This window comes from Schistocerca gregaria, chromosome 4, assembly GCF_023897955.1.
Source record: "Schistocerca gregaria isolate iqSchGreg1 chromosome 4, iqSchGreg1.2, whole genome shotgun sequence".
NCBI classification, from domain to species: Eukaryota; Metazoa; Arthropoda; class Insecta; order Orthoptera; family Acrididae; genus Schistocerca; species Schistocerca gregaria.
Window position 1 is genome coordinate 26,103,702 of NC_064923.1, and position 27,075 is coordinate 26,130,776.

The 27,075-nt window shown below is 46.4% G+C and overlaps 18 non-coding genes across 18 annotated transcripts; all 18 read left to right on the forward strand.

The window, feature by feature from the left end:
- Positions 1-589: 589 nt before the first annotated feature.
- Positions 590-661, forward strand: Trnat-agu (transfer RNA threonine (anticodon AGU)). Its single transcript has one exon. It is a non-coding gene; the product is annotated as a tRNA-Thr (tRNA).
- Positions 662-2,105: 1,444 nt separating this feature from the next.
- On the forward strand, positions 2,106-2,177 carry Trnat-agu (transfer RNA threonine (anticodon AGU)). The gene has a single exon. It is a non-coding gene; the product is annotated as a tRNA-Thr (tRNA).
- A 1,470-nt stretch (positions 2,178-3,647) lies between these two features.
- Trnat-agu (transfer RNA threonine (anticodon AGU)) lies at positions 3,648-3,719 on the forward strand. The gene has a single exon. It is a non-coding gene; the product is annotated as a tRNA-Thr (tRNA).
- Positions 3,720-5,154: 1,435 nt separating this feature from the next.
- Positions 5,155-5,226, forward strand: Trnat-agu (transfer RNA threonine (anticodon AGU)). Its single transcript has one exon. It is a non-coding gene; the product is annotated as a tRNA-Thr (tRNA).
- Positions 5,227-6,670: 1,444 nt separating this feature from the next.
- Trnat-agu (transfer RNA threonine (anticodon AGU)) lies at positions 6,671-6,742 on the forward strand. The gene has a single exon. It is a non-coding gene; the product is annotated as a tRNA-Thr (tRNA).
- A 1,462-nt stretch (positions 6,743-8,204) lies between these two features.
- Positions 8,205-8,276, forward strand: Trnat-agu (transfer RNA threonine (anticodon AGU)). The gene has a single exon. It is a non-coding gene; the product is annotated as a tRNA-Thr (tRNA).
- A 1,450-nt stretch (positions 8,277-9,726) lies between these two features.
- Positions 9,727-9,798, forward strand: Trnat-agu (transfer RNA threonine (anticodon AGU)). Its single transcript has one exon. It is a non-coding gene; the product is annotated as a tRNA-Thr (tRNA).
- Positions 9,799-11,248: 1,450 nt separating this feature from the next.
- On the forward strand, positions 11,249-11,320 carry Trnat-agu (transfer RNA threonine (anticodon AGU)). Its single transcript has one exon. It is a non-coding gene; the product is annotated as a tRNA-Thr (tRNA).
- A 1,465-nt stretch (positions 11,321-12,785) lies between these two features.
- Trnat-agu (transfer RNA threonine (anticodon AGU)) lies at positions 12,786-12,857 on the forward strand. Its single transcript has one exon. It is a non-coding gene; the product is annotated as a tRNA-Thr (tRNA).
- A 1,450-nt stretch (positions 12,858-14,307) lies between these two features.
- Trnat-agu (transfer RNA threonine (anticodon AGU)) lies at positions 14,308-14,379 on the forward strand. The gene has a single exon. It is a non-coding gene; the product is annotated as a tRNA-Thr (tRNA).
- Positions 14,380-15,823: 1,444 nt separating this feature from the next.
- Positions 15,824-15,895, forward strand: Trnat-agu (transfer RNA threonine (anticodon AGU)). The gene has a single exon. It is a non-coding gene; the product is annotated as a tRNA-Thr (tRNA).
- Positions 15,896-17,345: 1,450 nt separating this feature from the next.
- On the forward strand, positions 17,346-17,417 carry Trnat-agu (transfer RNA threonine (anticodon AGU)). Its single transcript has one exon. It is a non-coding gene; the product is annotated as a tRNA-Thr (tRNA).
- A 1,454-nt stretch (positions 17,418-18,871) lies between these two features.
- Trnat-agu (transfer RNA threonine (anticodon AGU)) lies at positions 18,872-18,943 on the forward strand. The gene has a single exon. It is a non-coding gene; the product is annotated as a tRNA-Thr (tRNA).
- Positions 18,944-20,394: 1,451 nt separating this feature from the next.
- On the forward strand, positions 20,395-20,466 carry Trnat-agu (transfer RNA threonine (anticodon AGU)). Its single transcript has one exon. It is a non-coding gene; the product is annotated as a tRNA-Thr (tRNA).
- A 1,465-nt stretch (positions 20,467-21,931) lies between these two features.
- On the forward strand, positions 21,932-22,003 carry Trnat-agu (transfer RNA threonine (anticodon AGU)). Its single transcript has one exon. It is a non-coding gene; the product is annotated as a tRNA-Thr (tRNA).
- Positions 22,004-23,447: 1,444 nt separating this feature from the next.
- Positions 23,448-23,519, forward strand: Trnat-agu (transfer RNA threonine (anticodon AGU)). Its single transcript has one exon. It is a non-coding gene; the product is annotated as a tRNA-Thr (tRNA).
- A 1,444-nt stretch (positions 23,520-24,963) lies between these two features.
- Trnat-agu (transfer RNA threonine (anticodon AGU)) lies at positions 24,964-25,035 on the forward strand. The gene has a single exon. It is a non-coding gene; the product is annotated as a tRNA-Thr (tRNA).
- Positions 25,036-26,479: 1,444 nt separating this feature from the next.
- Trnat-agu (transfer RNA threonine (anticodon AGU)) lies at positions 26,480-26,551 on the forward strand. Its single transcript has one exon. It is a non-coding gene; the product is annotated as a tRNA-Thr (tRNA).
- The last annotated feature ends 524 nt before the right edge of the window (positions 26,552-27,075 follow it).

The window sequence follows — 27,075 nt, forward strand, 5'->3', positions numbered from 1 at the left end:
CTCTGCAGGTTGTCATGCAATTCTGTTACCTCTCAGAAATGATTATGAAATAAAAGTGAACTACGTGACGAGTGTGACGTTAGGAAAACATTAGGCAACATGGGGAGGTTCTGTATGGGACCAATCAACCCAAACGAGTACTGTGTGACGTGCTAACCGGCATATACTCACCGAGGCAGCGCGGCTAGCTCAGTCGGTAGAACATAAGGCTCTTAATCGCAGGGTCGTGGGTTCGAGCCCCACGTGGGGAGGAACGGAATTTTGTTCCTCTGCAGATGTAACTTACCGTTTTTCTGATTAACGTGATGTAATGGAAATAGCAACTTTAAACTTTGCCTACGTCTCCGTCAGTCGCTACGAAACTGTATTTGAAGGTGAAGGTGATTTTGTAGACATGTGTGAAAGACATGTTCTGAAATGCAAGTGGTGTTATTTGGAGAGCACTTCCTTTACGTGTCAGATGTGTAGGCAAGCAGTAATGGGTCGCCATAGCTGCAAATATTAGACGGTAATATGAAGTGTTGTCAGCTGAAGTCTGATGATCCAGACGACCGTAAGGATGAAGTACGCAAAAGTACCGCTAGGCCGCGCCTCTTTAGCTCAGTGGCAGAGCACTGGTCTAGTAAACCAGGGGTCGTGAGTTCGATCCTCACAGGGGGCAGACGAATTTTGGATATCAGTTGCGCGTCGTGGCCTTATAGCAAACAGTATCTGGGATGACTAACAATTAGCGAGAGGCGTTTTATTAAGAATTACTCTCAGATGTGATTAAGGCGAATGGCGCAGATAAAGCATTTGCCAAAGCGGTACAGCATAAGGTGGGATGGGACAGTCTGAAATATATTTTATAGATGTATTTCTCACATATCTCAGAGCCTTCCGCGGTTGTCGTCGTCGTCGTCGTCGTCGCCGCCGCCGCCACTTCTGCAGAAGTAGCAAATGGACATCGTAGCAAATGCGGCGAGGGACGCCCTGCCTTACATTTCCGAATGCACAAAGTGTGTGGTTTAGTTTCCCAGTCTATATTTGGTAGGTCTCGTAGCAGGTTGAATGTATCAAATGGGTGGGAAAGAGCAAGGGGCAGCGTCTGTGTAGAACGAAAACACAACTCCTCAGTGGTGTGAGCGTTTTGAGATGAGTCGTATATGAGTTGCACTTGTTTGTCAGTGACCGTGTGGCCTAATGGATAAGGCGTCGGACTTCGTATCCGAAGATTGCGTGTTTGATTCCTCTCTCGGTCGTGTTTTTCCAGATCTGAAAAAGAAACATACCGTTTTAGTGCAGCACTTGAGCAGTACGAAACCGTGTGAACGTTGCTGTTGACCATTTTCTGCTTGGAGATGCTCTTGAGCTTGAAACACGCACAACAAGACCGGTGTTAACTAGCGAATTGGTTTGCATATTGCCGTCGCCGCGTGTTTTTGACTGGCACTTGCACATCTAAAATAACGTCGGAAAGTAACTCGTTCGGCTTATGAGTCACATCAAGTATGTGTGTTAATTTTGACGAAACTAGCTCTGCAGGTTGTCATGCAATTCTGTTACCTCTCAGAAATGATTATGAAATAAAAGTGAACTACGTGACGAGTGTGACGTTAGGAAAACATTAGGCAACATGGGGAGGTTCTGTATGCGACCAATCAACCCTAACGAGTACTGTGTGACGTGCTAACCGGCATATACTCACCGAGGCAGCGCGGCTAGCTCAGTCGGTAGAACATAAGGCTCTTAATCGCAGGGTCGTGGGTTCGAGCTCCACGTGGGGAGGAACGGAATTTTGTTCCTCTGCAGATGTAACTTACCGTTTTTCTGATTAACGTGATGTAATGGAAATAGCAACTTTAAACTTTGCCTACGACTCCGTCAGTCGCTACGAAACTGTATTTGAAGGTGATGGTGATTTTGTAGACATGTGTGAAAGACATGTTCTGAAATGCAAGTGGTGTTATTTGGAGAGCACTTCCTTTACGTGTCAGATGTGTAGCCAAGCAGTAATGGGTCGCCATAGGTGCAAATATTAGACGGTAATATGAAGTGTTGTCAGCTGAAGTCTGATGATCCAGACGACCGTAAGGATGAAGTACGCAAAAGTACCGCTAGGCCGCGCCTCTTTAGCTCAGTGGCAGAGCACTGGTCTAGTAAACCAGGGGTCGTGAGTTCGATCCTCACAGGAGGCAGACAAATTTTGGATATCAGTTGCGCGTCGTGGCCTTATAGCAAACAGTATCTGGGATGACTAACAATTAGCGAGAGGCGTTTTATTAAGAATTACTCTCAGATGTGATTAAGGCGAATGGCGCAGATAAAGCATTTGCCAAAGCGGTACAGCATAAGGTGGGATGGGACAGTCTGAAATATATTTTATAGATGTATTTCTCACATATCTCAGAGCCTTCCTCGGTTGTCGTCGTCGTCGTCGTCGTCGTCGTCGTCGTCGTCGTCGTCGCCGCCGCCGCCGCCGCCACTTCACAGAAGTAGCAAATGGACATCGTAGCAAATGCGGCGAGGGACGCCCTGCCTTACATTTCCGAATGCACAAAGTGTGTGGTTTAGTTTCCCAGTCTATATTTGGTAGGTCTCGTAGCAGGTTGAATGTATCAAATGGGTGGGAAAGAGCAAGGGGCAGCGTCTGTGTAGAACGAAAACACAACTCCTCAGTGGTGTGAGCGTTTTGAGATGAGTCGTATATAAGTTCCACTTGTTTGTCAGTGACCGTCTGGCCTAATGGATAATGCGTCGGACTTCGTATCCGAAGATTGCGTGTTTGATTCCTCTCTCGGTCGTGTTTTTCCAGATATGAAAAAGAAACATACCGTTTTAGTGCAGCACTTGAGCAGTACGAAACCGTGTGAACGTTGCTGTTGACCATTTTCTGCTTGGAGATGCTCTTGAGCTTGAAACACGCACAACAAGACCGGTGTTAACTAGCGAATTGGTTTGCATATTGCCGTCGCCGCGTGTTTTTGACTGGCACTTGCACATCTAAAATAACGTCGGAAAGTAACTCGTTCGGCTTATGAGTCACATCAAGTATGTGTGTTAATTTTGACGAAACTAGCTCTGCAGGTTGTCATGCAATTCTGTTACCTCTCAGAAATGATTATGAAATAAAAGTGAACTACGTGACGAGTGTGACGTTAGGAAAACATTAGGCAACATGGGGAGGTTCTGTATGGGACCAATCAACCCAAACGAGTACTGTGTGACGTGCTAACCGGCATATACTCACCGAGGCAGCGCGGCTAGCTCAGTCGGTAGAACATAAGGCTCTTAATCCCAGGGTCGTGGGTTCGAGCCCCACGTGGGGAGGAACGGAATTTTGTTCCTCTGCAGATGTAACTTACCGTTTTTCTGATTAACGTGATGTAATGGAAATAGCAACTTTAAACTTTGCCTACGTCTCCGTCAGTCGCTACGAAACTGTATTTGAAGGTGAAGGTGATTTTGTAGACATGTGTGAAAGACATGTTCTGAAATGCAAGTGGTGTTATTTGGAGAGCACTTCCTTTACGTGTCAGATGTGTAGGCAAGCAGTAATGGGTCGCCATAGCTGCAAATATTAGACGGTAATATGAAGTGTTGTCAGCTGAAGTCTGATGATCCAGACGACCGTAAGGATGAAGTACGCAAAAGTACCGCTAGGCCGCGCCTCTTTAGCTCAGTGGCAGAGCACTGGTCTAGTAAACCAGGGGTCGTGAGTTCGATCCTCACAGGAGGCAGACGAATTTTGGATATCTGTTGCGCGTCGTGGCCTTATAGCAAACAGTATCTGGGATGACTAACAATTAGCGAGAGGCGTTTTATTAAGAATTACTCTCAGATGTGATTAAGGCGAATGGCGCAGATAAAGCATTTGCCAAAGCAGTACAGCATAAGGTGGGATGGGACAGTCTGAAATATATTTTATAGATGTATTTCTCACATATCTCAGAGCCTTCCGCGGTTGTCGTCGTCGTCGTCGCCGCCGCCACTTCTGCAGAAGTAGCAAATGGACATCGTAGCAAATGCGGCGAGGGACGCCCTGCCTTACATTTCCGAATGCGCAAAGTGTGTGGTTTAGTTTCCCAGTCTATATTTGGTAGGTCTCGTAGCAGGTTGAATGTATCAAATGGGTGGGAAAGAGCAAGGGGCAGCGTCTGTGTAGAACGAAAACACAACTCCTCAGTGGTGTGACCGTTTTGAGATGAGTCGTATATAAGTTCCACTTGTTTGTCAGTGACCGTCTGGCCTAATGGATACTGCGTCGGACTTCGTATCCGAAGATTGCGTGTTTGATTCCTCTCTCGGTCGTGTTTTTCCAGATATGAAAAAGAAACATACCGTTTTAGTGCAGCACTTGAGCAGTACGAAACCGTGTGAACGTTGCTGTTGACCATTTTCTGCTTGGAGATGCTCTTGAGCTTGAAACACGCACAACAAGACCGGTGTTAACTAGCGAATTGGTTTGCATATTGCCGTCGCCGCGTGTTTTTGACTGGCACTTGCACATCTAAAATAACGTCGGAAAGTAACTCGTTCGGCTTATGAGTCACATCAAGTATGTGTGTTAATTTTGACGAAACTAGCTCTGCAGGTTGTCATGCAATTCTGTTACCTCTCAGAAATGATTATGAAATAAAAGTGAACTACGTGACGAGTGTGACGTTAGGAAAACATTAGGCAACATGGGGAGGTTCTGTATGGGACCAATCAACCCAAACGAGTACTATGTGACGTGCTAACCGGCATATACTCACCGAGGCAGCGCGGCTAGCTCAGCCGGTAGAACATAAGGCTCTTAATCGCAGGGTCGTGGGTTCGAGCCCCACGTGGGGAGGAAGGGAATTTTGTTCCTCTGCGGATGTAACTTACCGTTTTTCTGATTAACGTGATGTAATGGAAATAGCAACTTTAAACTTTGCCTACGTCTCCGTCAGTCGCTACGAAACTGTATTTGAAGGTGAAGGTGATTTTGTAGACATGTGTGAAAGACATGTTCTGAAATGCAAGTGGTGTTATTTGGAGAGCACTTCCTTTACGTGTCAGATGTGTAGGCAAGCAGTAATGGGTCGCCATAGCTGCAAATATTAGACGGTAATATGAAGTGTTGTCAGCTGAAGTCTGATGATCCAGACGACCGTAAGGATGAAGTACGCAAAAGTACCGCTAGGCCGTGCCTCTTTAGCTCAGTGGCAGAGCACTGGTCTAGTAAACCAGGGGTCGTGAGTTCGATCCTCACAGGAGGCAGACGAATTTTGGATATCTGTTGCGCGTCGTGGCCTTATAGCAAACAGTATCTGGGATGACTAACAATTAGCGAGAGGCGTTTTATTAAGAATTACTCTCAGATGTGATTAAGGCGAATGGCGCAGATAAAGCATTTGCCAAAGCAGTACAGCATAAGGTGGGATGGGACAGTCTGAAATATATTTTATAGATGTATTTCTCACATATCTCAGAGCCTTCCGCGGTTGTCGTCGTCGTCGTCGTCGTCGTCGCCGCCGCCACTTCTGCAGAAGTAGCAAATGGACATCGTAGCAAATGCGGCGAGGGACGCCCTGCCTTACATTTCCGAATGCACAAAGTGTGTGGTTTAGTTTCCCAGTCTATATTTGGTAGGTCTCGTAGCAGGTTGAATGTATCAAATGGGTGGGAAAGAGCAAGGGGCAGCGTCTGTGTAGAACGAAAACACAACTCCTCAGTGGTGTGAGCGTTTTGAGATGAGTCGTATATAAGTTCCACTTGTTTGTCAGTGACCGTGTGGCCTAATGGATAAGGCGTCGGACTTCGTATCCGAAGATTGCGTGTTTGATTCATCTCTCGGTCGTGTTTTTCCAGATATGAAAAAGAAACATACCGTTTTAGTGCAGCACTTGAGCAGTACGAAACCGTGTGAACGTTGCTGTTGACCATTTTCTGCTTGGAGATGCTCTTGAGCTTGAAACACGCACAACAAGACCGGTGTTAACTAGCGAATTGGTTTGCATATTACCGTCGCCGCGTGTTTTTGACTGGCACTTGCACATCTAAAATAACGTCGGAAAGTAACTCGTTCGGCTTATGAGTCACATCAAGTATGTGTGTTAATTTTGACGAAACTAGCTCTGCAGGTTGTCATGCAATTCTGTTACCTCTCAGAAATGATTATGAAATAAAAGTGAACTACGTGACGAGTGTGACGTTAGGAAAACATTAGGCAACATGGGGAGGTTCTGTATGGGACCAATCAACCCAAACGAGTACTGTGTGACGTGCTAACCGGCATATACTCACCGAGGCAGCGCGGCTAGCTCAGTCGGTAGAACATAAGGCTCTTAATCCCAGGGTCGTGGGTTCGAGCCCCACGTGGGGAGGAACGGAATTTTGTTCCTCTGCAGATGTAACTTACCGTTTTTCTGATTAACGTGATGTAATGGAAATAGCAACTTTAAACTTTGCCTACGTCTCCGTCAGTCGCTACGAAACTGTATTTGAAGGTGAAGGTGATTTTGTAGACATGTGTGAAAGACATGTTCTGAAATGCAAGTGGTGTTATTTGGAGAGCACTTCCTTTACGTGTCAGATGTGTAGGCAAGCAGTAATGGGTCGCCATAGCTGCAAATATTAGACGGTAATATGAAGTGTTGTCAGCTGAAGTCTGATGATCCAGACGACCGTAAGGATGAAGTACGCAAAAGTACCGCTAGGCCGCGCCTCTTTAGCTCAGTGGCAGAGCACTGGTCTAGTAAACCAGGGGTCGTGAGTTCGATCCTCACAGGAGGCAGACGAATTTTGGATATCAGTTGCGCGTCGTGGCCTTATAGCAAACAGTATCTGGGATGACTAACAATTAGCGAGAGGCGTTTTATTAAGAATTACTCTCAGATGTGATTAAGGCGAATGGCGCAGATAAAGCATTTGCCAAAGCGGTACAGCATAAGGTGGGATGGGACAGTCTGAAATATATTTTATAGATGTATTTCTCACATATCTCAGAGCCTTCCGCGGTTGTCGTCGTCGTCGTCGTCGTCGTCGTCGTCGTCGTCGTCGTCGCCGCCGCCACTTCTGCAGAAGTAGCAAATGGACATCGTAGCAAATGCGGCGAGGGACGCCCTGCCTTACATTTCCGAATGCACAAAGTGTGTGGTTTAGTTTCCCAGTCTATATTTGGTAGGTCTCGTAGCAGGTTGAATGTATGAAATGGGTGGGAAAGAGCAAGGGGCAGCGTCTGTGTAGAACGAAAACACAACTCCTCAGTGGTGTGAGCGTTTTGAGATGAGTCGTATATAAGTTCCACTTGTTTGTCAGTGACCGTGTGGCCTAATGGATAAGGCGTCGGACTTCGTATCCGAAGATTGCGTGTTTGATTCCTCTCTCGGTCGTGTTTTTCCAGATATGAAAAAGAAACATACCGTTTTAGTGCAGCACTTGAGCAGTACGAAACCGTGTGAACGTTGCTGTTGACCATTTTCTGCTTGGAGATGCTCTTGAGCTTGAAACACGCACAACAAGACCGGTGTTAACTAGCGAATTGGTTTGCATATTGCCGTCGCCGCGTGTTTTTGACTGGCACTTGCACATCTAAAATAACGTCGGAAAGTAACTCGTTCGGCTTATGAGTCACATCAAGTATGTGTGTTAATTTTGACGAAACTAGCTCTGCAGGTTGTCATGCAATTCTGTTACCTCTCAGAAATGATTATGAAATAAAAGTGAACTACGTGACGAGTGTGACGTTAGGAAAACATTAGGCAACATGGGGAGGTTCTGTATGGGACCAATCAACCCAAACGAGTACTGTGTGACGTGCTAACCGGCATATACTCACCGAGGCAGCGCGGCTAGCTCAGTCGGTAGAACATAAGGCTCTTAATCCCAGGGTCGTGGGTTCGAGCCCCACGTGGGGAGGAACGGAATTTTGTTCCTCTGCAGATGTAACTTACCGTTTTTCTGATTAACGTGATGTAATGGAAATAGCAACTTTAAACTTTGCCTACGTCTCCGTCAGTCGCTACGAAACTGTATTTGAAGGTGAAGGTGATTTTGTAGACATGTGTGAAAGACATGTTCTGAAATGCAAGTGGTGTTATTTGGAGAGCACTTCCTTTACGTGTCAGATGTGTAGGCAAGCAGTAATGGGTCGCCATAGCTGCAAATATTAGACGGTAATATGAAGTGTTGTCAGCTGAAGTCTGATGATCCAGACGACCGTAAGGATGAAGTACGCAAAAGTACCGCTAGGCCGCGCCTCTTTAGCTCAGTGGCAGAGCACTGGTCTAGTAAACCAGGGGTCGTGAGTTCGATCCTCACAGGAGGCAGACGAATTTTGGATATCAGTTGCGCGTCGTGGCCTTATAGCAAACAGTATCTGGGATGACTAACAATTAGCGAGAGGCGTTTTATTAAGAATTACTCTCAGATGTGATTAAGGCGAATGGCGCAGATAAAGCATTTGCCAAAGCGGTACAGCATAAGGTGGGATGGGACAGTCTGAAATATATTTTATAGATGTATTTCTCACATATCTCAGAGCCTTCCGCGGTTGTCGTCGTCGTCGTCGTCGTCGCCGTCGCCGCCGCCGCCACTTCTGCAGAAGTAGCAAATGGACATCGTAGCAAATGCGGCGAGGGACGCCCTGCCTTACATTTCCGAATGCACAAAGTGTGTGGTTTAGTTTCCCAGTCTATATTTGGTAGGTCTCGTAGCAGGTTGAATGTATCAAATGGGTGGGAAAGAGCAAGGGGCAGCGTCTGTGTAGAACGAAAACACAACTCCTCAGTGGTGTGAGCGTTTTGAGATGAGTCGTATATGAGTTCCACTTGTTTGTCAGTGACCGTGTGGCCTAATGGATAAGGCGTCGGACTTCGTATCCGAAGATTGCGTGTTTGATTCCTCTCTCGGTCGTGTTTTTCCAGATATGAAAAAGAAACATACCGTTTTAGTGCAGCACTTGAGCAGTACGAAACCGTGTGAACGTTGCTGTTGACCATTTTCTGCTTGGAGATGCTCTTGAGCTTGAAACACGCACAACAAGACCGGTGTTAACTAGCGAATTGGTTTGCATATTGCCGTCGCCGCGTGTTTTTGACTGGCACTTGCACATCTAAAATAACGTCGGAAAGTAACTCGTTCGGCTTATGAGTCACATCAAGTATGTGTGTTAATTTTGACGAAACTAGCTCTGCAGGTTGTCATGCAATTCTGTTACCTCTCAGAAATGATTATGAAATAAAAGTGAACTACGTGACGAGTGTGACGTTAGGAAAACATTAGGCAACATGGGGAGGTTCTGTATGGGACCAATCAACCCAAACGAGTACTGTGTGACGTGCTAACCGGCATATACTCACCGAGGCAGCTCGGCTAGCTCAGTCGGTAGAACATAAGGCTCTTAATCCCAGGGTCGTGGGTTCGAGCCCCACGTGGGGAGGAACGGAATTTTGTTCCTCTGCAGATGTAACTTACCGTTTTTCTGATTAACGTGATGTAATGGAAATAGCAACTTTAAACTTTGCCTACGTCTCCGTCAGTCGCTACGAAACTGTATTTGAAGGTGAAGGTGATTTTGTAGACATGTGTGAAAGACATGTTCTGAAATGCAAGTGGTGTTATTTGGAGAGCACTTCCTTTACGTGTCAGATGTGTAGGCAAGCAGTAATGGGTCGCCATAGCTGCAAATATTAGACGGTAATATGAAGTGTTGTCAGCTGAAGTCTGATGATCCAGACGACCGTAAGGATGAAGTACGCAAAAGTACCGCTAGGCCGCGCCTCTTTAGCTCAGTGGCAGAGCACTGGTCTAGTAAACCAGGGGTCGTGAGTTCGATCCTCACAGGAGGCAGACGAATTTTGGATATCAGTTGCGCGTCGTGGCCTTATAGCAAACAGTATCTGGGATGACTAACAATTAGCGAGAGGCGTTTTATTAAGAATTACTCTCAGATGTGATTAAGGCGAATGGCGCAGATAAAGCATTTGCCAAAGCGGTACAGCATAAGGTGGGATGGGACAGTCTGAAATATATTTTATAGATGTATTTCTCACATATCTCAGAGCCTTCCGCGGTTGTCGTCGTCGTCGTCGTCGTCGCCGTCGCCGCCGCCGCCACTTCTGCAGAAGTAGCAAATGGACATCGTAGCAAATGCGGCGAGGGACGCCCTGCCTTACATTTCCGAATGCACAAAGTGTGTGGTTTAGTTTCCCAGTCTATATTTGGTAGGTCTCGTAGCAGGTTGAATGTATCAAATGGGTGGGAAAGAGCAAGGGGCAGCGTCTGTGTAGAACGAAAACACAACTCCTCAGTGGTGTGAGCGTTTTGAGATGAGTCGTATATGAGTTCCACTTGTTTGTCAGTGACCGTGTGGCCTAATGGATAAGGCGTCGGACTTCGTATCCGAAGATTGCGTGTTTGATTCCTCTCTCGGTCGTGTTTTTCCAGATATGAAAAAGAAACATACCGTTTTAGTGCAGCACTTGAGCAGTACGAAACCGTGTGAACGTTGCTGTTGACCATTTTCTGCTTGGAGATGCTCTTGAGCTTGAAACACGCACAACAAGACCGGTGTTAACTAGCGAATTGGTTTGCATATTGCCGTCGCCGCGTGTTTTTGACTGGCACTTGCACATCTAAAATAACGTCGGAAAGTAACTCGTTCGGCTTATGAGTCACATCAAGTATGTGTGTTAATTTTGACGAAACTAGCTCTGCAGGTTGTCATGCAATTCTGTTACCTCTCAGAAATGATTATGAAATAAAAGTGAACTACGTGACGAGTGTGACGTTAGGAAAACATTAGGCAACATGGGGAGGTTCTGTATGGGACCAATCAACCCAAACGAGTACTGTGTGACGTGCTAACCGGCATATACTCACCGAGGCAGCGCGGCTAGCTCAGTCGGTAGAACATAAGGCTCTTAATCCCAGGGTCGTGGGTTCGAGCCCCACGTGGGGAGGAACGGAATTTTGTTCCTCTGCAGATGTAACTTACCGTTTTTCTGATTAACGTGATGTAATGGAAATAGCAACTTTAAACTTTGCCTACGTCTCCGTCAGTCGCTACGAAACTGTATTTGAAGGTGAAGGTGATTTTGTAGACATGTGTGAAAGACATGTTCTGAAATGCAAGTGGTGTTATTTGGAGAGCACTTCCTTTACGTGTCAGATGTGTAGGCAAGCAGTAATGGGTCGCCATAGCTGCAAATATTAGACGGTAATATGAAGTGTTGTCAGCTGAAGTCTGATGATCCAGACGACCGTAAGGATGAAGTACGCAAAAGTACCGCTAGGCCGCGCCTCTTTAGCTCAGTGGCAGAGCACTGGTCTAGTAAACCAGGGGTCGTGAGTTCGATCCTCACAGGAGGCAGACGAATTTTGGATATCAGTTGCGCGCCGTGGCCTTATAGCAAACAGTATCTGGGATGACTAACAATTAGCGAGAGGCGTTTTATTAAGAATTACTCTCAGATGTGATTAAGGCGAATGGCGCAGATAAAGCATTTGCCAAAGCGGTACAGCATAAGGTGGGATGGGACAGTCTGAAATATATTTTATAGATGTATTTCTCACATATCTCAGAGCCTTCCGCGGTTGTCGTCGTCGTCGTCGTCGTCGTCGTTGTCGACGTCGTCGCCGCCGCCGCCGCCACTTCTGCAGAAGTAGCAAATGGACATCGTAGCAAATGCGGCGAGGGACGCCCTGCCTTACATTTCCGAATGCACAAAGTGTGTGGTTTAGTTTCCCAGTCTATATTTGGTAGGTCTCGTAGCAGGTTGAATGTATCAAATGGGTGGGAAAGAGCAAGGGGCAGCGTCTGTGTAGAACGAAAACAGAACTCCTCAGTGGTGTGAGCGTTTTGAGATGAGTCGTATATAAGTTCCACTTGTTTGTCAGTGACCGTGTGGCCTAATGGATAAGGCGTCGGACTTCGTATCCGAAGATTGCGTGTTTGATTCCTCTCTCGGTCGTGTTTTTCCAGATATGAAAAAGAAACATACCGTTTTAGTGCAGCACTTGAGCAGTACGAAACCGTGTGAACGTTGCTGTTGACCATTTTCTGCTTGGAGATGCTCTTGAGCTTGAAACACGCACAACAAGACCGGTGTTAACTAGCGAATTGGTTTGCATATTGCCGTCGCCGCGTGTTTTTGACTGGCACTTGCACATCTAAAATAACGTCGGAAAGTAACTCGTTCGGCTTATGAGTCACATCAAGTATGTGTGTTAATTTTGACGAAACTAGCTCTGCAGGTTGTCATGCAATTCTGTTACCTCTCAGAAATGATTATGAAATAAAAGTGAACTACGTGACGAGTGTGACGTTAGGAAAACATTAGGCAACATGGGGAGGTTCTGTATGGGACCAATCAACCCAAACGAGTACTGTGTGACGTGCTAACCGGCATATACTCACCGAGGCAGCGCGGCTAGCTCAGTCGGTAGAACATAAGGCTCTTAATCGCAGGGTCGTGGGTTCGAGCCCCACGTGGGGAGGAACGGAATTTTGTTCCTCTGCAGATGTAACTTACCGTTTTTCTGATTAACGTGATGTAATGGAAATAGCAACTTTAAACTTTGCCTACGTCTCCGTCAGTCGCTACGAAACTGTATTTGAAGGTGAAGGTGATTTTGTAGACATGTGTGAAAGACATGTTCTGAAATGCAAGTGGTGTTATTTGGAGAGCACTTCCTTTACGTGTCAGATGTGTAGGCAAGCAGTAATGGGTCGCCATAGCTGCAAATATTAGACGGTAATATGAAGTGTTGTCAGCTGAAGTCTGATGATCCAGACGACCGTAAGGATGAAGTACGCAAAAGTACCGCTAGGCCGCGCCTCTTTAGCTCAGTGGCAGAGCACTGGTCTAGTAAACCAGGGGTCGTGAGTTCGATCCTCACAGGAGGCAGACGAATTTTGGATATCAGTTGCGCGTCGTGGCCTTATAGCAAACAGTATCTGGGATGACTAACAATTAGCGAGAGGCGTTTTATTAAGAATTACTCTCAGATGTGATTAAGGCGAATGGCGCAGATAAAGCATTTGCCAAAGCGGTACAGCATAAGGTGGGATGGGACAGTCTGAAATATATTTTATAGATGTATTTCTCACATATCTCAGAGCCTTCCGCGGTTGTCGTCGTCGTCGTCGTCGTCGCCGTCGCCGCCGCCGCCACTTCTGCAGAAGTAGCAAATGGACATCGTAGCAAATGCGGCGAGGGACGCCCTGCCTTACATTTCCGAATGCACAAAGTGTGTGGTTTAGTTTCCCAGTCTATATTTGGTAGGTCTCGTAGCAGGTTGAATGTATCAAATGGGTGGGAAAGAGCAAGGGGCAGCGTCTGTGTAGAACGAAAACACAACTCCTCAGTGGTGTGAGCGTTTTGAGATGAGTCGTATATGAGTTCCACTTGTTTGTCAGTGACCGTGTGGCCTAATGGATAAGGCGTCGGACTTCGTATCCGAAGATTGCGTGTTTGATTCCTCTCTCGGTCGTGTTTTTCCAGATATGAAAAAGAAACATACCGTTTTAGTGCAGCACTTGAGCAGTACGAAACCGTGTGAACGTTGCTGTTGACCATTTTCTGCTTGGAGATGCTCTTGAGCTTGAAACACGCACAACAAGACCGGTGTTAACTAGCGAATTGGTTTGCATATTGCCGTCGCCGCGTGTTTTTGACTGGCACTTGCACATCTAAAATAACGTCGGAAAGTAACTCGTTCGGCTTATGAGTCACATCAAGTATGTGTGTTAATTTTGACGAAACTAGCTCTGCAGGTTGTCATGCAATTCTGTTACCTCTCAGAAATGATTATGAAATAAAAGTGAACTACGTGACGAGTGTGACGTTAGGAAAACATTAGGCAACATGGGGAGGTTCTGTATGGGACCAATCAACCCAAACGAGTACTGTGTGACGTGCTAACCGGCATATACTCACCGAGGCAGCGCGGCTAGCTCAGTCGGTAGAACATAAGGCTCTTAATCCCAGGGTCGTGGGTTCGAGCCCCACGTGGGGAGGAACGGAATTTTGTTCCTCTGCAGATGTAACTTACCGTTTTTCTGATTAACGTGATGTAATGGAAATAGCAACTTTAAACTTTGCCTACGTCTCCGTCAGTCGCTACGAAACTGTATTTGAAGGTGAAGGTGATTTTGTAGACATGTGTGAAAGACATGTTCTGAAATGCAAGTGGTGTTATTTGGAGAGCACTTCCTTTACGTGTCAGATGTGTAGGCAAGCAGTAATGGGTCGCCATAGCTGCAAATATTAGACGGTAATATGAAGTGTTGTCAGCTGAAGTCTGATGATCCAGACGACCGTAAGGATGAAGTACGCAAAAGTACCGCTAGGCCGCGCCTCTTTAACTCAGTGGCAGAGCAGTGGTCTAGTAAACCAGGGGTCGTGAGTTCGATCCTCACAGGAGGCAGACGAATTTTGGATATCAGTTGCGCGTCGTGGCCTTATAGCAAACAGTATCTGGGATGACTAACAATTAGCGAGAGGCGTTTTATTAAGAATTACTCTCAGATGTCATTAAGGCGAATGGCGCAGATAAAGCATTTGCCAAAGCGGTACAGCATAAGGTGGGATGGGACAGTCTGAAATATATTTTATAGATGTATTTCTCACATATCTCAGAGCCTTCCGCGGTTGTCGTCGTCGTCGTCGTCGTCGCCGCCGCCGCCACTTCTGCAGAAGTAGCAAATGGACATCGTAGCAAATGCGGCGAGGGACGCCCTGCCTTACATTTCCGAATGCACAAAGTGTGTGGTTTAGTTTCCCAGTCTATATTTGGTAGGTCTCGTAGCAGGTTGAATGTATCAAATGGGTGGGAAAGAGCAAGGGGCAGCGTCTGTGTAGAACGAAAACACAACTCCTCAGTGGTGTGAGCGTTTTGAGATGAGTCGTATATGAGTTCCACTTGTTTGTCAGTGACCGTGTGGCCTAATGGATAAGGCGTCGGACTTCGTATCCGAAGATTGCGTGTTTGATTCCTCTCTCGGTCGTGTTTTTCCAGATATGAAAAAGAAACATACCGTTTTAGTGCAGCACTTGAGCAGTACGAAACCGTGTGAACGTTGCTGTTGACCATTTTCTGCTTGGAGATGCTCTTGAGCTTGAAACACGCACAACAAGACCGGTGTTAACTAGCGAATTGGTTTGCATATTGCCGTCGCCGCGTGTTTTTGACTGGCACTTGCACATCTAAAATAACGTCGGAAAGTAACTCGTTCGGCTTATGAGTCACATCAAGTATGTGTGTTAATTTTGACGAAACTAGCTCTGCAGGTTGTCATGCAATTCTGTTACCTCTCAGAAATGATTATGAAATAAAAGTGAACTACGTGACGAGTGTGACGTTAGGAAAACATTAGGCAACATGGGGAGGTTCTGTATGGGACCAATCAACCCAAACGAGTACTGTGTGACGTGCTAACCGGCATATACTCACCGAGGCAGCGCGGCTAGCTCAGTCGGTAGAACATAAGGCTCTTAATCGCAGGGTCGTGGGTTCGAGCCCCACGTGGGGAGGAACGGAATTTTGTTCCTCTGCAGATGTAACTTACCGTTTTTCTCATTAACGTGATGTAATGGAAATAGCAACTTTAAACTTTGCCTACGTCTCCGTCAGTCGCTACGAAACTGTATTTGAAGGTGAAGGTGATTTTGTAGACATGTGTGAAAGACATGTTCTGAAATGCAAGTGGTGTTATTTGGAGAGCACTTCCTTTACGTGTCAGATGTGTAGGCAAGCAGTAATGGGTCGCCATAGCTGCAAATATTAGACGGTAATATGAAGTGTTGTCAGCTGAAGTCTGATGATCCAGACGACCGTAAGGATGAAGTACGCAAAAGTACCGCTAGGCCGCGCCTCTTTAGCTCAGTGGCAGAGCACTGGTCTAGTAAACCAGGGGGCGTGAGTTCGATCCTCACAGGAGGCAGACGAATTTTGGATATCAGTTGCGCGTCGTGGCCTTATAGCAAACAGTATCTGGGATGACTAACAATTAGCGAGAGGCGTTTTATTAAGAATTACTCTCAGATGTGATTAAGGCGAATGGCGCAGATAAAGCATTTGCCAAAGCGGTACAGCATAAGGTGGGATGGGACAGTCTGAAATATATTTTATAGATGTATTTCTCACATATCTCAGAGCCTTCCGCGGTTGTCGTCGTCGTCGTCGTCGTCGTCGTCGCCGCCGCCGCCACTTCTGCAGAAGTAGCAAATGGACATCGTAGCAAATGCGGCGAGGGACGCCCTGCCTTACATTTCCGAATGCACAAAGTGTGTGGTTTAGTTTCCCAGTCTATATTTGGTAGGTCTCGTAGCAGGTTGAATGTATCAAATGGGTGGGAAAGAGCAAGGGGCAGCGTCTGTGTAGAACGAAAACACAACTCCTCAGTGGTGTGAGCGTTTTGAGATGAGTCGTATATAAGTTCCACTTGTTTGTCAGTGACCGTGTGGCCTAATGGATAAGGCGTCGGACTTCGTATCCGAAGATTGCGTGTTTGATTCCTCTCTCGGTCGTGTTTTTCCAGATATGAAAAAGAAACATACCGTTTTAGTGCAGCACTTGAGCAGTACGAAACCGTGTGAACGTTGCTGTTGACCATTTTCTGCTTGGAGATGCTCTTGAGCTTGAAACACGCACAACAAGACCGGTGTTAACTAGCGAATTGGTTTGCATATTGCCGTCGCCGCGTGTTTTTGACTGGCACTTGCACATCTAAAATAACGTCGGAAAGTAACTCGTTCGGCTTATGAGTCACATCAAGTATGTGTGTTAATTTTGACGAAACTAGCTCTGCAGGTTGTCATGCAATTCTGTTACCTCTCAGAAATGATTATGAAATAAAAGTGAACTACGTGACGAGTGTGACGTTAGGAAAACATTAGGCAACATGGGGAGGTTCTGTATGGGACCAATCAACCCAAACGAGTACTGTGTGACGTGCTAACCGGCATATACTCACCGAGGCAGCGCGGCTAGCTCAGTCGGTAGAACATAAGGCTCTTAATCCCAGGGTCGTGGGTTCGAGCCCCACGTGGATCTGTCTCGCGTGTGTTTCCTCTGCAGATGTAACTTACCGTTTTTCTGATTAACGTGATGTAATGGAAATAGCAACTTTAAACTTTGCCTACGTCTCCGTCAGTCGCTACGAAACTGTATTTGAAGGTGAAGGTGATTTTGTAGACATGTGTGAAAGACATGTTCTGAAATGCAAGTGGTGTTATTTGGAGAGCACTTCCTTTACGTGTCAGATGTGTAGGCAAGCAGTAATGGGTCGCCATAGCTGCAAATATTAGACGGTAATATGAAGTGTTGTCAGCTGAAGTCTGATGATCCAGACGACCGTAAGGATGAAGTACGCAAAAGTACCGCTAGGCCGCGCCTCTTTAGCTCAGTGGCAGAGCACTGGTCTAGTAAACCAGGGGTCGTGAGTTCGATCCTCACAGGAGGCAGACGAATTTTGGATATCAGTTGCGCGTCGTGGCCTTATAGCAAACAGTATCTGGGATGACTAACAATTAGCGAGAGGCGTTTTATTAAGAATTACTCTCAGATGTGATTAAGGCGAATGGCGCAGATAAAGCATTTGCCAAAGCGGTACAGCATAAGGTGGGATGGGACAGTCTGAAATATATTTTATAGATGTATTTCTCACATATCTCAGAGCCTTCCGCGGTTGTCGTCGTTGTCGTCGTCGTCGTCGTCGTCGTCGTCGCCGCCGCCACTTCTGCAGAAGTAGCAAATGGACATCGTAGCAAATGCGGAGGGACGCCCTGCCTTACATTTCCGAATGCACAAAGTGTGTGGTTTAGTTTCCCAGTCTATATTTGGTAGGTCTCGTAGCAGGTTGAATGTATCAAATGGGTGGGAAAGAGCAAGGGGCAGCGTCTGTGTAGAACGAAAACACAACTCCTCAGTGGTGTGAGCGTTTTGAGATGAGTCGTATATAAGTTCCACTTGTTTGTCAGTGACCGTGTGGCCTAATGGATAAGGCGTCGGACTTCGTATCCGAAGATTGCGTGTTTGATTCCTCTCTCGGTCGTGTTTTTCCAGATATGAAAAAGAAACATACCGTTTTAGTGCAGCACTTGAGCAGTACGAAACCGTGTGAACGTTGCTGTTGACCATTTTCTGCTTGGAGATGCTCTTGAGCTTGAAACACGCACAACAAGACCGGTGTTAACTAGCGAATTGGTTTGCATATTGCCGTCGCCGCGTGTTTTTGACTGGCACTTGCACATCTAAAATAACGTCGGAAAGTAACTCGTTCGGCTTATGAGTCACATCAAGTATGTGTGTTAATTTTGACGAAACTAGCTCTGCAGGTTGTCATGCAATTCTGTTACCTCTCAGAAATGATTATGAAATAAAAGTGAACTACGTGACGAGTGTGACGTTAGGAAAACATTAGGCAACATGGGGAGGTTCTGTATGGGACCAATCAACCCAAACGAGTACTGTGTGACGTGCTAACCGGCATATACTCACCGAGGCAGCGCGGCTAGCTCAGTCGGTAGAACATAAGGCCCTTAGTCCCAGGGTCGTGGGTTCGAGCCCCACGTGGGGAGGAACGGAATTTTGTTCCTCTGCAGATGTAACTTACCGTTTTTCTGATTAACGTGATGTAATGGAAATAGCAACTTTAAACTTTGCCTACGTCTCCGTCAGTCGCTACGAAACTGTATTTGAAGGTGAAGGTGATTTTGTAGACATGTGTGAAAGACATGTTCTGAAATGCAAGTGGTGTTATTTGGAGAGCACTTCCTTTACGTGTCAGATGTGTAGGCAAGCAGTAATGGGTCGCCATAGCTGCAAATATTAGACGGTAATATGAAGTGTTGTCAGCTGAAGTCTGATGATCCAGACGACCGTAAGGATGAAGTACGCAAAAGTACCGCTAGGCCGCGCCTCTTTAGCTCAGTGGCAGAGCACTGGTCTAGTAAACCAGGGGTCGTGAGTTCGATCCTCACAGGAGGCAGACGAATTTTGGATATCAGTTGCGCGTCGTGGCCTTATAGCAAACAGTATCTGGGATGACTAACAATTAGCGAGAGGCGTTTTATTAAGAATTACTCTCAGATGTGATTAAGGCGAATGGCGCAGATAAAGCATTTGCCAAAGCGGTACAGCATAAGGTGGGATGGGACAGTCTGAAATATATTTTATAGATGTATTTCTCACATATCTCAGAGCCTTCCGCGGTTGTCGTCGTCGTCGTCGTCGTCGCCGCCGCCGCCGCCGCCGCCACTTCTGCAGAAGTAGCAAATGGACATCGTAGCAAATGCGGCGAGGGACGCCCTGCCTTACATTTCCGAATGCACAAAGTGTGTGGTTTAGTTTCCCAGTCTATATTTGGTAGGTCTCGTAGCAGGTTGAATGTATCAAATGGGTGGGAAAGAGCAAGGGGCAGCGTCTGTGTAGAACGAAAACACAACTCCTCAGTGGTGTGAGCGTTTTGAGATGAGTCGTATATGAGTTGCACTTGTTTGTCAGTGACCGTGTGGCCTAATGGATAAGGCGTCGGACTTCGTATCCGAAGATTGCGTGTTTGATTCCTCTCTCGGTCGTTTTTCCAGATCTGAAAAAGAAACATACCGTTTTAGTGCAGCACTTGAGCAGTACGAAACCGTGTGAACGTTGCTGTTGACCATTTTCTGCTTGGAGATGCTCTTGAGCTTGAAACACGCACAACAAGACCGGTGTTAACTAGCGAATTGGTTTGCATATTGCCGTCGCCGCGTGTTTTTGACTGGCACTTGCACATCTAAAATAACGTCGGAAAGTAACTCGTTCGGCTTATGAGTCACATCAAGTATGTGTGTTAATTTTGACGAAACTAGCTCTGCAGGTTGTCATGCAATTCTGTTACCTCTCAGAAATGATTATGAAATAAAAGTGAACTACGTGACGAGTGTGACGTTAGGAAAACATTAGGCAACATGGGGAGGTTCTGTATGGGACCAATCAACCCAAACGAGTACTGTGTGACGTGCTAACCGGCATATACTCACCGAGGCAGCGCGGCTAGCTCAGTCGGTAGAACATAAGGCTCTTAATCCCAGGGTCGTGGGTTCGAGCTCCACGTGGAGAGGAGCGGAATTTTGTTCCTCTGCAGATGTAACTTACCGTTTTTCTGATTAACGTGATGTAATGGAAATAGCAACTTTAAACTTTGCCTACGACTCCGTCAGTCGCTACGAAACTGTATTTGAAGGTGAAGGTGATTTTGTAGACATGTGTGAAAGACATGTTCTGAAATGCAAGTGGTGTTATTTGGAGAGCACTTCCTTTACGTGTCAGATGTGTAGCCAAGCAGTAATGGGTCGCCATAGGTGCAAATATTAGACGGTAATATGAAGTGTTGTCAGCTGAAGTCTGATGATCCAGACGACCGTAAGGATGAAGTACGCAAAAGTACCGCTAGGCCGCGCCTCTTTAGCTCAGTGGCAGAGCACTGGTCTAGTAAACCAGGGGTCGTGAGTTCGATCCTCACAGGAGGCAGACAAATTTTGGATATCAGTTGCGCGTCGTGGCCTTATAGCAAACAGTATCTGGGATGACTAACAATTAGCGAGAGGCGTTTTATTAAGAATTACTCTCAGATGTGATTAAGGCGAATGGCGCAGATAAAGCATTTGCCAAAGCGGTACAGCATAAGGTGGGATGGGACAGTCTGAAATATATTTTATAGATGTATTTCTCACATATCTCAGAGCCTTCCGCGGTTGTCGTCGTCGTTGTCGTCGTCGTCGTCGTCGTCGTCGTCGTCGTCGCCGCCGCCACTTCTGCAGAAGTAGCAAATGGACATCGTAGCAAATGCGGCGAGGGACGCCCTGCCTTACATTTCCGAATGCACAAAGTGTGTGGTTTAGTTTCCCAGTCTATATTTGGTAGGTCTCGTAGCAGGTTGAATGTATCAAATGGGTGGGAAAGAGCAAGGGGCAGCGTCTGTGTAGAACGAAAACACAACTCCTCAGTGGTGTGAGCGTTTTGAGATGAGTCGTATATAAGTTCCACTTGTTTGTCAGTGACCGTGTGGCCTAATGGATAAGGCGTCGGACTTCGTATCCGAAGATTGCGTGTTTGATTCCTCTCTCGGTCGTGTTTTTCCAGATATGAAAAAGAAACATACCGTTTTAGTGCAGCACTTGAGCAGTACGAAACCGTGTGAACGTTGCTGTTGACCATTTTCTGCTTGGAGATGCTCTTCAGCTTAAAACACGCACAACAAGACCGGTGTTAACTAGCGAATTGGTTTGCATATTGCCGTCGCCGCGTGTTTTTGACTGGCACTTGCACATCTAAAATAACGTCGGAAAGTAACTCGTTCGGCTTATGAGTCACATCAAGTATGTGTGTTAATTTTGACGAAACTAGCTCTGCAGGTTGTCATGCAATTCTGTTACCTCTCAGAAATGATTATGAAATAAAAGTGAACTACGTGACGAGTGTGACGTTAGGAAAACATTAGGCAACATGGGGAGGTTCTGTATGGGACCAATCAACCCAAACGAGTACTGTGTGACGTGCTAACCGGCATATACTCACCGAGGCAGCGCGGCTAGCTCAGTCGGTAGAACATAAGGCTCTTAATCGCAGGGTCGTGGGTTCGAGCCCCACGTGGGGAGGAACGGAATTTTGTTCCTCTGCAGATGTAACTTACCGTTTTTCTGATTAACGTGATGTAATGGAAATAGCAACTTTAAACTTTGCCTACGTCTCCGTCAGTCGCTACGAAACTGTATTTGAAGGTGAAGGTGATTTTGTAGACATGTGTGAAAGACATGTTCTGAAATGCAAGTGGTGTTATTTGGAGAGCACTTCCTTTACGTGTCAGATGTGTAGGCAAGCAGTAATGGGTCGCCATAGCTGCAAATATTAGACGGTAATATGAAGTGTTGTCAGCTGAAGTCTGATGATCCAGACGACCGTAAGGATGAAGTACGCAAAAGTACCGCTAGGCCGCACCTCTTTAGCTCAGTGGCAGAGCACTGGTCTAGTAAACCAGGGGTCGTGAGTTCGATCCTCACAGGAGGCAGACGAATTTTGGATATCAGTTGCGCGTCGTGGCCTTATAGCAAACAGTATCTGGGATGACTAACAATTAGCGAGAGGCGTTTTATTAAGAATTACTCTCAGATGTGATTAAGGCGAATGGCGCAGATAAAGCATTTGCCAAAGCGGTACAGCATAAGGTGGGATGGGACAGTCTGAAATATATTTTATAGATGTATTTCTCACATATCTCAGAGCCTTCCGCGGTTGTCGTCGTCGTCGTCGTCGTCGTCGCCGCCGCCACTTCTGCAGAAGTAGCAAATGGACATCGTAGCAAATGCGGCGAGGGACGCCCTGCCTTACATTTCCGAATGCACAAAGTGTGTGGTTTAGTTTCCCAGTCTATATTTGGTAGGTCTCGTAGCAGGTTGAATGTATCAAATGGGTGGGAAAGAGCAAGGGGCAGCGTCTGTGTAGAACGAAAACACAACTCCTCAGTGGTGTGAGCGTTTTGAGATGAGTCGTATATGAGTTGCACTTGTTTGTCAGTGACCGTGTGGCCTAATGGATAAGGCGTCGGACTTCGTATCCGAAGATTGCGTGTTTGATTCCTCTCTCGGTCGTGTTTTTCCAGATATGAAAAAGAAACATACCGTTTTAGTGCAGCACTTGAGCAGTACGAAACCGTGTGAACGTTGCTGTTGACCATTTTCTGCTTGGAGATGCTCTTGAGCTTGAAACACGCACAACAAGACCGGTGTTAACTAGCGAATTGGTTTGCATATTGCCGTCGCCGCGTGTTTTTGACTGGCACTTGCACATCTAAAATAACGTCGGAAAGTAACTCGTTCGGCTTATGAGTCACATCAAGTATGTGTGTTAATTTTGACGAAACTAGCTCTGCAGGTTGTCATGCAATTCTGTTACCTCTCAGAAATGATTATGAAATAAAAGTGAACTACGTGACGAGTGTGACGTTAGGAAAACATTAGGCAACATGGGGAGGTTCTGTATGGGACCAATCAACCCAAACGAGTACTGTGTGACGTGCTAACCGGCATATACTCACCGAGGCAGCGCGGCTAGCTCAGTCGGTAGAACATAAGGCTCTTAATCCCAGGGTCGTGGGTTCGAGCCCCACGTGGGGAGGAACGGAATTTTGTTCCTCTGCAGATGTAACTTACCGTTTTTCTGATTAACGTGATGTAATGGAAATAGCAACTTTAAACTTTGCCTACGTCTCCGTCAGTCGCTACGAAACTGTATTTGAAGGTGAAGGTGATTTTGTAGACATGTGTGAAAGACATGTTCTGAAATGCAAGTGGTGTTATTTGGAGAGCACTTCCTTTACGTGTCAGATGTGTAGGCAAGCAGTAATGGGTCGCCATAGCTGCAAATATTAGACGGTAATATGAAGTGTTGTCAGCTGAAGTCTGATGATCCAGACGACCGTAAGGATGAAGTACGCAAAAGTACCGCTAGGCCGCGCCTCTTTAGCTCAGTGGCAGAGCACTGGTCTAGTAAACCAGGGGTCGTGAGTTCGATCCTCACAGGAGGCAGACGAATTTTGGATATCAGTTGCGCGTCGTGGCCTTATAGCAAACAGTATCTGGGATGACTAACAATTAGCGAGAGGCGTTTTATTATGAATTACTCTCAGATGTGATTAAGGCGAATGGCGCAGATAAAGCATTTGCCAAAGCGGTACAGCATAAGGTGGGATGGGACAGTCTGAAATATATTTTATAGATGTATTTCTCACATATCTCAGAGCCTTCCGCGGTTGTCGTCGTCGTCGTCGTCGTCGCCGCCGCCGCCACTTCTGCAGAAGTAGCAAATGGACATCGTAGCAAATGCGGCGAGGGACGCCCTGCCTTACATTTCCGAATGCACAAAGTGTGTGGTTTAGTTTCCCAGTCTATATTTGGTAGGTCTCGTAGCAGGTTGAATGTATCAAATGGGTGGGAAAGAGCAAGGGGCAGCGTCTGTGTAGAACGAAAACACAACTCCTCAGTGGTGTGAGCGTTTTGAGATGAGTCGTATATAAGTTCCACTTGTTTGTCAGTGACCGTGTGGCCTAATGGATAAGGCGTCGGACTTCGTATCCGAAGATTGCGTGTTTGATTCCTCTCTCGGTCGTGTTTTTCCAGATATGAAAAAGAAACATACCGTTTTAGTGCAGCACTTGAGCAGTACGAAACCGAGTGAACGTTGCTGTTGACCATTTTCTGCTTGGAGATGCTCTTGAGCTTGAAACACGCACAACAAGACCGGTGTTAACTAGCGAATTGGTTTGCATATTGCCGTCGCCGCGTGTTTTTGACTGGCACTTGCACATCTAAAATAACGTCGGAAAGTAACTCGTTCGGCTTATGAGTCACATCAAGTATGTGTGCTAATTTTGACGAAACTAGCTCTGCAGGTTGTCATGCAATTCTGTTACCTCTCAGAAATGATTATGAAATAAAAGTGAACTACGTGACGAGTGTGACGTTAGGAAAACATTAGGCAACATGGGGAGGTTCTGTATGGGACCAATCAACCCAAACGAGTACTGTGTGACGTGCTAACCGGCATATACTCACCGAGGCAGCGCGGCTAGCTCAGTCGGTAGAACATAAGGCTCTTAATCGCAGGGTCGTGGGTTCGAGCCCCACGTGGGGAGGAACGGAATTTTGTTCCTCTGCAGATGTAACTTACCGTTTTTCTGATTAACGTGATGTAATGGAAATAGCAACTTTAAACTTTGCCTACGTCTCCGTCAGTCGCTACGAAACTGTATTTGAAGGTGAAGGTGATTTTGTAGACATGTGTGAAAGACATGTTCTGAAATGCAAGTGGTGTTATTTGGAGAGCACTTCCTTTACGTGTCAGATGTGTAGGCAAGCAGTAATGGGTCGCCATAGCTGCAAATATTAGACGGTAATATGAAGTGTTGTCAGCTGAAGTCTGATGATCCAGACGACCGTAAGGATGAAGTACGCAAAAGTACCGCTAGGCCGCACCTCTTTAGCTCAGTGGCAGAGCACTGGTCTAGTAAACCAGGGGTCGTGAGTTCGATCCTCACAGGAGGCAGACGAATTTTGGATATCAGTTGCGCGTCGTGGCCTTATAGCAAACAGTATCTGGGATGACTAACAATTAGCGAGAGGCGTTTTATTAAGAATTACTCTCAGATGTGATTAAGGCGAATGGCGCAGATAAAGCATTTGCCAAAGCGGTACAGCATAAGGTGGGATGGGACAGTCTGAAATATATTTTATAGATGTATTTCTCACATATCTCAGAGCCTTCCGCGGTTGTCGTCGTCGTCGTCGTCGTCGTCGCCGCCGCCACTTCTGCAGAAGTAGCAAATGGACATCGTAGCAAATGCGGCGAGGGACGCCCTGCCTTACATTTCCGAATGCACAAAGTGTGTGGTTTAGTTTCCCAGTCTATATTTGGTAGGTCTCGTAGCAGGTTGAATGTATCAAATGGGTGGGAAAGAGCAAGGGGCAGCGTCTGTGTAGAACGAAAACACAACTCCTCAGTGGTGTGAGCGTTTTGAGATGAGTCGTATATGAGTTGCACTTGTTTGTCAGTGACCGTGTGGCCTAATGGATAAGGCGTCGGACTTCGTATCCGAAGATTGCGTGTTTGATTCCTCTCTCGGTCGTGTTTTTCCAGATATGAAAAAGAAACATACCGTTTTAGTGCAGCACTTGAGCAGTACGAAACCGTGTGAACGTTGCTGTTGACCATTTTCTGCTTGGAGATGCTCTTGAGCTTGAAACACGCACAACAAGACCGGTGTTAACTAGCGAATTGGTTTGCATATTGCCGTCGCCGCGTGTTTTTGACTGGCACTTGCACATCTAAAATAACGTCGGAAAGTAACTCGTTCGGCTTATGAGTCACATCAAGTATGTGTGTTAATTTTGACGAAACTAGCTCTGCAGGTTGTCATGCAATTCTGTTACCTCTCAGAAATGATTATGAAATAAAAGTGAACTACGTGACGAGTGTGACGTTAGGAAAACATTAGGCAACATGGGGAGGTTCTGTATGGGACCAATCAACCCAAACGAGTACTGTGTGACGTGCTAACCGGCATATACTCACCGAGGCAGCGCGGCTAGCTCAGTCGGTAGAACATAAGGCTCTTAATCCCAGGGTCGTGGGTTCGAGCCCCACGTGGGGAGGAACGGAATTTTGTTCCTCTGCAGATGTAACTTACCGTTTTTCTGATTAACGTGATGTAATGGAAATAGCAACTTTAAACTTTGCCTACGTCTCCGTCAGTCGCTACGAAACTGTATTTGAAGGTGAAGGTGATTTTGTAGACATGTGTGAAAGACATGTTCTGAAATGCAAGTGGTGTTATTTGGAGAGCACTTCCTTTACGTGTCAGATGTGTAGGCAAGCAGTAATGGGTCGCCATAGCTGCAAATATTAGACGGTAATATGAAGTGTTGTCAGCTGAAGTCTGATGATCCAGACGACCGTAAGGATGAAGTACGCAAAAGTACCGCTAGGCCGCGCCTCTTTAGCTCAGTGGCAGAGCACTGGTCTAGTAAACCAGGGGTCGTGAGTTCGATCCTCACAGGAGGCAGACGAATTTTGGATATCAGTTGCGCGTCGTGGCCTTATAGCAAACAGTATCTGGGATGACTAACAATTAGCGAGAGGCGTTTTATTATGAATTACTCTCAGATGTGATTAAGGCGAATGGCGCAGATAAAGCATTTGCCAAAGCGGTACAGCATAAGGTGGGATGGGACAGTCTGAAATATATTTTATAGATGTATTTCTCACATATCTCAGAGCCTTCCGCGGTTGTCGTCGTCGTCGTCGTCGTCGCCGCCGCCGCCACTTCTGCAGAAGTAGCAAATGGACATCGTAGCAAATGCGGCGAGGGACGCCCTGCCTTACATTTCCGAATGCACAAAGTGTGTGGTTTAGTTTCCCAGTCTATATTTGGTAGGTCTCGTAGCAGGTTGAATGTATCAAATGGGTGGGAAAGAGCAAGGGGCAGCGTCTGTGTAGAACGAAAACACAACTCCTCAGTGGTGTGAGCGTTTTGAGATGAGTCGTATATAAGTTCCACTTGTTTGTCAGTGACCGTGTGGCCTAATG